Genomic DNA, 11,765 nt, shown 5'->3' on the forward strand with positions numbered 1-11,765 from the left:
ATGTGAGTTGCCTCTGTACAAGCAGCTGGTATGTGGCAAGAAGGGAAATCTAGGTTAGAACTCAGGTGTCTTGGTCTCCTGCTCCATCTGGTATGTAACACCACCTGCCCACAGAGCTTTGCTTAGGAAGGTCTGAAAGGAGGGTTACGAATTATACCCATGGACCTTGGAGAGAAGAAAATGCTAAGCAAGAGGTGCTTATTTATGCAAGGCATTAAGGACCCAAGAAAGTTTAGCAAATCCTCATAGTCACAATTGTTAGGAATGATTGGAGTCAAAGTTATGTCAAAGGAAGTGGTGGGGGAGACAATTAGATAGGTGTCCAGGACCAGAACACTTAAGAGCTCTTGGGTATCGTATAAAGTGGCTTACACTTTGTGGAATAGGTTGGAAAGCCACTGAAGCTTTGGAATTACATGATAGATTGGATTTTTCAAAAGGTCACTCTGTGCAGAAGCCCAGGCAATTGCTAACAGGAGGGGAGCCAGCCAGGGTTAAGGGCCACATACTGGCCAGGTACCAGCCAGAAGGCACCTGGCAGGATAAAAAGGGGTTTATCTTTGCCTGCATTTTCTCTACCACTTATGGCCCTTCTTTCAACAAGACCAAATGTAACATCTTGTCATCATAATCACAAAAACTATCATGTCAACATGTTCTTTTAAAGAATGTTGAAAGCATACCACTTTTGCAAATGGCGCCCAGAGAAGCGATGGCTGCCTCTGCTACTTCCAGCCATGCTCCTATCTTAGGAGGCATTTTGGGGAGATTGAAGGTGGGAGGCAAGGTTCTGGAGAAAGAGTGCCTGCACTAGGTCAGTGGCAGATTAGATGTGTGATTCACCATAATTTAATAAGCTATTGAACTCAGGGGCTGAAAGTGAGACTGGGTCAAAAAGAAGTCTTGTTTTTGTTTGTGTTTTTTTGCCTGAGCAACTGGGTGGATAGTGGCATCAATTCTCTAAGATATGAGAGTATTTGGAGATTTGGGAAGAAAGATGTTGAGTTCAGATTTGAACACGCTGATTTTGCCGGCTGTTAGATTGTTCTCGCACCGTTTGTTGAAAACACTCTTTGCTCCTTTGAATTATCTTTGTCTCTTTGTCAAAACTCAGTTGACTATATTTTTGTGGGTCTATTTCTGGCCTTCCTATTCTGTTCCATTGATCTAGGTATCTATCCTTTTGCCAATACCAAACTGTCTTCTTTGTAGTTTTATAGTAAGCCTTGAAATTGGGTAATGTGAGTCTTTCAACTTTGTTCTTCTTTTTTTTTTTAATCAAAAGTGTTTTACCTTTTCATATGAATTTAGAATCAGATTGGCAATATCTATAAAAAAGCTTGCTGGGATTTTGATTGGGATTGCATTGATTCAATAAATCAAATTGGGGGAAAGCAGAATCTTACCATTGAGTCTTCCAATTTGTGAACAGGGTATGCTTTTCCATTTTGATTAGACATTTTTAATTTCTTGTATCAGTGTTTTATGGTTTTCTGCTACAGTTCTTGTGTGTATCTCATTAGATTTATCCCTAAGTACTTCATCTGTTTTGGTTGCACATGTTGATTTTGAGGTGTCTGTGTAAACCTATGTGCAGATGTTCTGTGGGCACACCTGGAAGTCTGAGGTGTGGTCTAGGTTGGCATTCACGTTTAGTATAATCACACATTTATCCAGAAATGTCACATTTCTCATGGACGGAAGATAGAGAATAGGGCTAAAGATTAAAAGTCATCTCAATGATCAACAAATGGTTATTTCTGGCACTTGATAGAAGTTCTAAGTTTAAGAAATAAGTCAGAGACCTGAGAACCCCCATGATAAGGACTTAACACATAGACTTTGGTACCAGAGAGTGTTTGCATAGATCCTGGCTCTGGGACCTCAGTAAGCCTCTGTTCTCCTTAACTGTAAAATATGTATGTTAATAGTACCTACCTCATAGCGTTCTTTCTTTAAAAGATCTTTTATTTTTAAGTAATCCCTACACCCAATGTGGGGCTCACACTCACGACCCTGAGATCAAGAGTTGCATGCTCTAGGAGCACCTGGGTGGCTCAGTTGGTTAAATGTCTGACTGTGCCTCAGGTCATTATCTCACAGTTCATGGGTTTGAGCCCCAAGCCCTGTGTCGAGCTCTGCTGACAGCTCAGAGCCTGAAGCATGCATCAGATTCTGTGTCTCCTTCTTTTTCTGCCCCTCCCTTGCTCAGGTTCTGTCTCTTTCTCTCAAAAATGAATAAACTTTAAAAAAAAATTGCATGTTCTACTGACTGAGCCAGCCAGGTGGGTTGCTGGAAGACTAATTAAGACAATATATCTGGGGGTGCCTTGGTAGCTCAGTCGGTTAAGTATCCATCTCTTGATTTCAGCTCAGGTCACGATCTCACCATTTGTAGGTCCGAGCTCCGCATTGGGCTCTGTACTGGCAGTGCTGAGCCTGCTTGGGATTCTCTCTCACCCTCTCTCCCTCTGCCCCTCCCCTACTCGCACTGTCTCTGTCTCTCTCAAAATAAATAAATCTAAAAAAAAAAGACAGTACATCTGGAGGACATAGAATACTGCTTAGCACATAGTGAGCACTCAATACCTGTCAGCACTCAACACCTATCAGTTACATAAATGAATTGCCAGGAGCCTATTGTAGAAATGCTCTGGAAAAACTGAGGTTCTTAAGAGTCTTAGCATTGCTTGGTCATTACTATTGATTTTCACAAGAAAAGATGGGATTCACTTACTGTGATCATTTTTCTTGCATGAGATCTACCCAGGTCTCAACGCCCCCCTTCCAAAGATAAATAGCACATAAGAAAGAATATGTAACATCTGAAATTCCCCACTAAAAGCTCTTGTTTAGAAACTATACGTGCTTACAATTTTTGGTACCTGTTTCAAATGTCTCCCAAATGAAGTATGGGAGTTGTGGCTGGATATCACTGTGGACCCACGATTTCTTTCTGAAGGGAAGCAAGAAAAGTGATAAGAACCCCTATCCTTCTTCTTCATCCCTCCCTTCCCACCAGTGGTTGCCTGGCCTCGTTGGCAGAGATTACCACCTTGGATTAGTATGTCTCCAGCTTTGCATGCGCTGGCCTGACCATGGGGCCAGGGCCCTTCAAAAGAATTGCACTGCAGGGCAAGGACAGAAATCATTCAGGGATAACTGGATGGCCTGGTGCTGCTTGGCACTTTGATAGAAAGAAATGGAGAATTGAAGCCCCTTCAGAAAGTCTTTATTTTCGGGGTGCCTGGATGACTCAGTTGGTGAAGTGTCCAACTTTGGCTCAGTTCATGATCTCATGTCTTTGTGGGTTCGAGCCCCGCATCGGCCTTTGTGCTGACAGCTCAGAGTCTGGTTTGGATTCTGTCTCCCTCTCTCTGCCCCTCCCCAACTTATGCTCTGTCTCTCTCAAAAATAAACATTAAACAATTTTACAAAGTCTCTATTTTCTTCAATTTCCTTCGTATCATATTTAAAGAAGAGTCAAAGAATGTCTTGGCCAAAAGAGAAGTCTTCTCTAATATTGGCAGGTACCAGGAAAGAAATCCATAGCTAACTTTGTGTCTGACAGAGTCACATCAACTGCAGGTGCTCAAATCAGGCAAAGGAACCACACAGGTGCTCCTGGGAGATCTCTTGTAGTGTATTGGGAAAATACCAATTGTTTTGGGACCTAGTGCTCATGCTGCTACTATTCATTCTGGAAATTCTGCAGTGCTTTTGTGTTCACACATTTTTGTAGTTCCTGATGAAAGTTGTTTTAGACTGCAGACAACTTACCTCCCCCCACAAAATTTTTTTTGATCAGCATAAAGATAAATGGGGAGGAGGGAGAAAGCTTCAGATGATTTTGCACAGATTCCACTTGGTTATTCAGATTGTAACACTGTAGCTAACCGTGGGTGGAGGGCACTGAGAGGTCCCTAGAGCATTATTCTGTGGCCCCCAGTGGGCCAGTGTAAGGCACAGATTGATTTGGTTTTAAACTCTGTTAAACATCTGGGAGTTGCAAATATTATAGACATACCACCTTAAATATTATCTTTGTATGCAATGAAACTGGACCTCTTTGGTTTGTTTGACTTTATTATACATTTTTTTTTTTAGATTTAGTCTTTTGAGTGCTATGGGTGGGTGTACAACCTATTAATATTTGGAAGCAAGAACTCTGACACTTGAAAAATGGAATAACACACAAATTAGTAGATCACAACCATCCCTTGCTTTTTGAAATGGACATAAACCTGGCAAGAGATTAATATTTGTATGAGTAAGTTCTAGTTTTTCATTTATTTGGTAAAGGTAGAGATGTTGTCAGACCCAGGTTTGGTGCATCTGATAAGCAGCTCTCATTCTGCCCTGTGGGACACTGGAGGCTGTCAGAGGAGACTGCAAGCTCTGTCCCGCTGCCCACACTCTCAGCATTGAGATGACACTGATCATCCACAGCTGGGACTCACTGGTCAAGGCGGACACTTATTTACCTTTGAGGCTTTGGGCTATTTATAGTAAAGTAAGAAAGCTTATTTTAGTTCTCTAAGTTCAAAATTCTGTATACAAAGTTAGATCAATAACTTTTTTAAGCTAAAATCTCTTTCCTTTTTAAAAAAATGTATACTTATTTTTGAGGGACAGAGCACAAGCAGGGGAGGGCCAGAGAGAGACGGAGACACAGAATCCAAAGCAGGCTCCAGGCTCTGAGCTGTCAGCACAGAGCCCTATGCAGGGCTCAAACTCACACACAATAAGGTCATGACCTGAGCTGAAGTCAGATGCTTAACTGACTGAGCCACCCAGGTGCCCTAAAATCTTTCTTTCCTAGAGACTTGAAGGGCCATATAAAGATTCTTTGACTAATGCTATTCCTTTTAGGGAGATGGGAGAGATGAGAGAAAGCTTATTTACTTTTATAAATCCGGTTTTGAGTCATTGTCATATGAATCTAGCAAGGAAAATATTACTAACTACATTTTACAAAGATAGAAACTTAGGCTCAGAGAGGTTAAATTCTTTCCTCAGGGTTACAAAGCTCATGCATATCAGAATGGGCTTTCAAATTCAGGGCTGTCTGCTATTAGATTCCAAAGCTTTTCCACTATATTACTCATTTCATGTATTCCCGGTGCCTTTATAAAGCTGCATTTATTGACTTCACTGAAAAGACAGGTTATGTTTGTTTTTTCCCCTGCAGCAATGTGATAAAGTTCTGTAAATTCAATCACTTCTATGCTATTTCTTCTGTGTCAATAGACCTGTCTGTGAGGCACCTGACCAGGTTGGGGTGGAGTAGTGTGGGTTTATATTGGTCTTTAACTTGATTTAATTACCTCTGGATTCTTGCAGACAGTCATGATGCCACAGGCTCATTCCTTGCAGGTGAGATAAGCAGAAGGTAGAACCGAACTCTGTTTTAAACGTCTTACCAGCACTTATCACTGGTCATATTTATGTTATGTGACAAGTAAAATGTTAGTGTAAGAAAAACACTAAAGATGGCCAGGACCGATTGTGATTTACCTCTCAGGGTTTGGACGGTTCTATTTTCTTCTGCGTCATATCTCATGTATTATCTTTACTGGGTGTCTGTATCACAGCCCATCCAATATTCAGAGTTTCTCATTTTGCTATTAACTTGTGCTTTTTTCCATTATGTCTCTAACTCGATACATTTTGCCATTTTATATTTAAGGTTTCCTCCTTCAGCGCCCATGGAGGCAATGTGCTTTTTCCTTGGACTTCTCTCTTTTAAATTTTTGTGTTGCAACATAATGGACCTTCTGATAGTTGAAACTAAAATAACAACATAACAAAATAGCCTCGTTTTCTAAACAAGCCGTCAGTGTGTGTTTCCCACGCCCTTGTTTGCCCTTCATTTCCTTTGCCTAATTGAGATTTGTAGGCTCAACGCATAGGCACTTTGTGTACACATGGTGCCTAACACTAGCCTTGGATTTAATAAATATTAAATAATAATGACTTTAGAATAATTATGAGTATTGGCATTTTTAAAAATCACAGCCGATCAAGAATACTGCCTTTTTTTATTCCTAAAATGACCTTGTTTGATTTTGACACTCCTGTAGTAGACATCCGTATAATTGCGGATGCAATTTCAGTTGTGTGTAATCACCTTACCATAACTAGGGAAACCCAGATACAATTTTATATAATGCTGCCTTATGCCATTATGACAGAATTATCTCACTGGGTTAACTTTGCATGTTGGAAATTGAAGGTCTTTTTCTCTTTGAATTATTAACTTGAGCATTCCTGATATCCAGTATGGACTTTTAAAATCAATGAGTACTCATTGATTATGTAGTGGCATTTACATTGTTAGGTTTTCAAATGAAGTCTTTAATTTTACCTATTTTCAATCTTAAAAAAAATCTGTATATCTTACCCAAACCCCTTTAAATTAGCAGGCTGACTGCGGACTATAGTACCACAGGGCGATTCATAAAAATAAATGCCAAACAACAGGCAACAATAGAAGGAATTGAAGGTGGATCAAAAGTTTAACAATGCATTTCCTTTTAGAAATGTCAGCATCAGCTTTCTCACAATAAGGAAATAAAGAGGGTTGTTTTCTCCCACTAGCCCAGTATTTTAAATGCAAACAAATCAATAGAAGAAAGTAGTTATGTCAGTATGAAGGATATAATAGTGTAACCGGATAGAACAATTTTGTTAGCCTGAATATGTTTTGATTTGTGTATTTATTTAAGTGTATGTCCAAGGCAGAACCGAGGTGATAATATTGTTAAATCAGGAAAAAATAAGTTTCTTTTTTTAGAGTCAGTTCCAAACATCAAAACACATGTGTGGCATTTACATTAGTGTCATCCTTACTCGTGTGGCAGGCTCCTCACATCTGAATTTTTTTATGATTCCTGTAAAATCAAACCTAAGAGTCTGATTCTAACTGTGCCTTTGATGTGCCTCATCTAACTTGTTTCATGAGCTCTATCCTATGAACACACTGCATCTTTCCCTACATGTCTGTCACTGTGCTCACCACCAGGGACTCTCTGGAATGCTATTTGCAGGTGCATACAGTATTTCCTAGTGGAGTGTGCTCACTGAGAATGATACGGTGTCTCAGCTACAGCCATCCACTCTCCTAAGATTCTTGCTGACCTGATGTCAGGGGTAGAAGTAACTGTAAAACAATATAAAAAAGTGCTTTTTTGGGGGGGAGTATGTAAGGAATGTCATTAATAAATTCAACTTCTCTCAGCTCTAAATCTTGCCTTCAAAGGGTTTTAACAACCAGAGAAAATGGTAACCAGAGCTTTTGTCTTAGCAGAGCAGGGAAATGTTCTGGATCTTTTCGATCACTCTCCCCATTCTCTTACCCATTCGGGGTAAGGTTAATTTTCCTAAATTAAACAAGTGCCTGGCACATAGAACAAGCTCCCACAAGGCCAGGGAAGGGATCATGCTTGTTTTATTCACTGTTGGTATTCCAAGCATGGAAATCAGCCCCTGGCACACAGCACTCAATAAATATGTACTGACTGAATAGTGACGCTCAACGTGTGTGTGTGTGTGTATGTGCATGTGTTTCAACAAAATGACTTCTCTTTCTCTACCAATTGGTCAAGAGATAGTGTATAAATATAGATGTATCAGTTCCTGGTCTTGTGTCATAGCTGGATTCACAAGAATTTTTAAAAATTATTTAACTCACTTTTCGGGCACCCAGGTGGCTCAATTAAGCATCTGACTTCGGCTCAGGTCATGATCTCACTGGTTGTGAGTTCGAGTCCCATGTTGGGTTCTGTGCTGACAGCTCAGAGCTTGGAGCCTGTTTCAGATTCTGTGCCTCACTCTCTGTCTGCCTTTCCCTTGCTTGCATAGCTCTCTTTCTCTCTCTCTCTCTCAAAAATAAATAAACATTACAAAAAAGTTAAAAAACCATATTTAACTCACTTAAAAGATAACTCTTAAACACCTAACCTATATGATATATTGATATATTTAGGGATGTATTAGATTTTACAGTTGGAAAGATAAAATATTTTTAGGTTACAAGTAGAATGGTATTAAAGTCAGAACTTGAAATTCATTTCTGACTTGAAACCTAGTGTTCTGTCTGTCCTCTAATAACTTTCTAGATAATATGATGGTTGTGGGGATGGAACAAAGGAAGTCTCCTTTATATACTTGCCTTTATGAGGCAGCATAATAGATGGCTTACTCTGTTTATGGTTGGTTGACACAGTTTGGATTAGACTGTTTAGCAAACAGGCAGATTTGTGTCCAGTTCTGTCATCCATGTTATACCTAAACATGCTGTTGGTGCTCAAATGATACTAAAACAACAATGGATGCCAAGTATCAGATGTCCTAGATGCTGAATGGTGATAAGCATTATTGACATACCCAGATAAGTAGATTATAAATAGTGGGAACATTAACTTTAATTGCGGTTAAATGATAGTGTAGAAGTTGACAGTGAGTTAGTCATTTTGGTGATGGAGAAGACATACTATGATGCCTTACCTGAGGTCATTGGTATACTTCAGTATCACAGTACAGCAGTCAGAAAAAAAAAAGAGCTGGGTGTATATCTGCAATTCACAACTTTATGGGTGTGAGATCCAGGTGAGGGGGGTTCCTGCCTACTGCCCATGCTTTGAAGGGCTCTGCTTTAGCTTCATACCTCTTTATGAGACTAGGATTTCCACACTCTCTGATCACCTAGGAGCCTGGAACTTACTGCCCTGCCACTCCAGGCCTGATCCTCCCAGGCTGGCCCAGGGATGGAAAAAATCATCGAGGGGTGCCTTTTGCGAAGAGTGTGATGTCGTTTGGCTGTGCAGGCTGAGGTGTCCTCATGTGTATGAGCCTTTTTTTTTTTTTTTTTTGTGGTATGGGATGGAGCTCAGGTGGAAAGAAAATGGAGTGTGAGTTTCAGGACAGGAGCCACTACTCTCTACAGCACTATGTTCTGGTTAATTTATAGTTTTCAGTATTTTTAAAGCAGTATTTGTTAGCTTACCCCAGACCCTCCCAGAGTTAAAAGCAGGCCTGGAACTAGGGCAAGTCAGGTAGCCTATTTTAGCCTCAGTCTCCTCATCTGTAAACAGGATAATAATTGTTCCACTAACCTCAAAGGGTTGGGATGATGAGAATGATATTAAAAATAACTATAATTTGTTGAATACATATTATGGTTCAAGGACTATACAAGGCACTTTGCATGCATTGTATTGAATCCTTACAAGTCTTCAGGGCATGCAAGTTTTATCCTCTTTTTATGGAACAGAAAAATAGGCTCAGAGAGGTTAAGTTCTCAGACTTCCCTCTCACCATTAGGGACACCACTGAGACCATGTATATAACAATCTTATATGCATACAAGATAACACCGTAGTTATTAATTCATTTACATCACTTTAGGGGATATAGCAGCAAACAAAAGGAAAAAACCCATTGACTTCAGAAGCTTACATTACAGTGGAGGGAGACAAACAATAAAATAAGTAAAATGTATGTTAGATGGTGGTAAAGAAAGCAAGGAAGAGAACTAAGGCATGTGAAGTTACAGGGAAAAATGACATTTGAATAAAGATATGAAGGGGGGGTTGGGAACAACATTGTAGGTTTTGCTGGGGAAGCAGGGAGATAATTCAGGTAGCAGAGGGAAGAGCAAATACAAAGGCCACAAGACTGGAGCTCGTTCACTGTATAGCATCTCCATTTCCAGTGTGGCTAGGAAAAAATGAGTTGGGGCTAGAGTGGTAGGAAATGACATCAGAGAGATAAGGCATGGAGGGAACAAGGTCCATGGGTCATATAGGCCATTGTAAGGACTTTGATTTTTAACCTCACATGAAATGAGGAGCTATTTTTTTCTTCCTTCCTTCCTTCTTTCCTTTCCTCCTTCCATCCTTCTTGCCCCTTCCCTTCCTTTTCCCTTCCCTTCCCTTCCTTCTCCTTTCCTTTTCCTTTCCTCCTTTTCCTTAGCAGAGGAGTGACCTGAGCTAGAGTGAAAAGACTCACTCTTGCTGCTGTGTTCAAAGTAGACTGGTGGAGGCAAGAACAGAAAGAGGGAGATGGGGTGGGTGGTGACCACAAAGTGCAGACAAAGGGTGATGCCGGCTTGGCAAGGTCAAGGTGGTAGGTAGAGGTTAGAGTCCAGATATGGTACTTTGAAGGCTGAGCTGACAGGTTACTGACACTTGTGGGGTGTAACAGAAAGGAAAGTCAAGAAGGACTCCAAAGGTTTTCACCTGAGCAATGGGAACAGTGTAGATGGCATTAACTGCAATGAGGAAGGCTGTGGGTGGGGCACTATTGGGACAGGATATCTGGACCCTGGTTTGCACACATTAATTCTGAGATGTCTATTAGACACCGGATGGAGATGTCAGGTATATTTTTTCACCTCACTGGATTTGATTTTTTCTTCTCTCTTTACAGAGCTGTAATAGCATTTATTCATGTTCCTTTGCTTTCAGTATGGTGGTCTATGTCGTAGAGAATTTGATGCTCGGGCTCCACAAAGGGGTGAAAAGATGTGGGGAAGCAGTTTCAGCAAAAGTAATATAAAAGGGTCTAGAGATACAATTTATAACTCAGATCTCGTTTCACAAGGTTGGGCAGTCCCCTCTCTAGGAAGCCACACAATCTGTTTAATGACACAAAGGTGACTTAAGGACCCCAAAATGTTTTCCCACAACCGACCCATTCTAAGTGTTTAAAATAAACTAGATGTTAAAAAAGTACATTTGAAAATTTGAAAAAAGTTCAATACAGTAGGTCATAAAAGTAACAACCCTCCTCTAAGTATAGCCTCCACACCGACATCGAAACATGAACTTATTGGGAAGGAGCGGGAAGAAGGGAGAGGCGGCAGATAAAAATAAAACCGGAGGGCCAGAACAGCAGACCTGTCCCTGCTGACCTTACACACCTTGACCTGGCTCAGAAAGGGAGAGGGAGGGGGAAATGAAAAAGCAGGAGAGGTGACATCTTACAGTGTCCTCTACACCACGTGAGTCCGATTTGGAAATCTGGGGTCTGGAGAATGAGATTTGCTCCGCCTCGATGCGAAGCCAGATCTGCCAATGTTCCTGATTATGTCACAGACCTTGCCGTCCGGGTCTCCCGCTAGTGACTGATCACCTTTAAATCGTGTGCCCGTCTGGGGGTGGTACTGGATCTAGTGTGAAATTGGCACTTTTCCATGTCCTTAATCTCGTGGTCATTAAAGTGTCTGAAGGTGGCAGTAAGCACGGAAGGCAGGAGAGGGAAGCTTTCCCTGCAGTAAGCTACAAATAAGCAAAATAAAATCCTTAGAGGATTTATCGCCTCTGGAGCAACTCGGAGCCAACCCCTGGGTTCAAAATGAATGCCCAGTACAGCCCATGCCTGCGGGCCAGACTTCTGCTCCGGGTCGCCTTTCAGCTCTCGGCCTCGGCGCGGCGCCCGAAGGAGTCTGAGAGGGGCGACTGGACTCCGCAGGGTCTCCCAGGAACCGGGTGGGGTGTGGGTACGCGGCACCGCGTGAGACAGGGGAGGGGTGGGGAGAGGAGAGCCCTACGCTTCGCACCCGGGCACGGGGACTCGCGTCGCCCCCTCGGGGCCGGGTGGTGCGGGGCTCTAGCCGGCTCAGCCGAAGGCGCTGCGACCCTCGGGCGGCCCGAGCGCCGGGCTCACCTGGCGGCGACCGAAGGTGCTGCTCCAGGGGGAGGGCGCGGCCGACGGGCGGGAGCGGGGAGCGGGAGGAGGCGGGACCCAGCTGGGCGGGGACG

Source organism: Crocuta crocuta, unplaced genomic scaffold (genome assembly GCF_008692635.1).
Source record: "Crocuta crocuta isolate KB4526 unplaced genomic scaffold, BGI_CrCroc_1.0 scaffold422, whole genome shotgun sequence".
NCBI classification, from domain to species: Eukaryota; Metazoa; Chordata; class Mammalia; order Carnivora; family Hyaenidae; genus Crocuta; species Crocuta crocuta.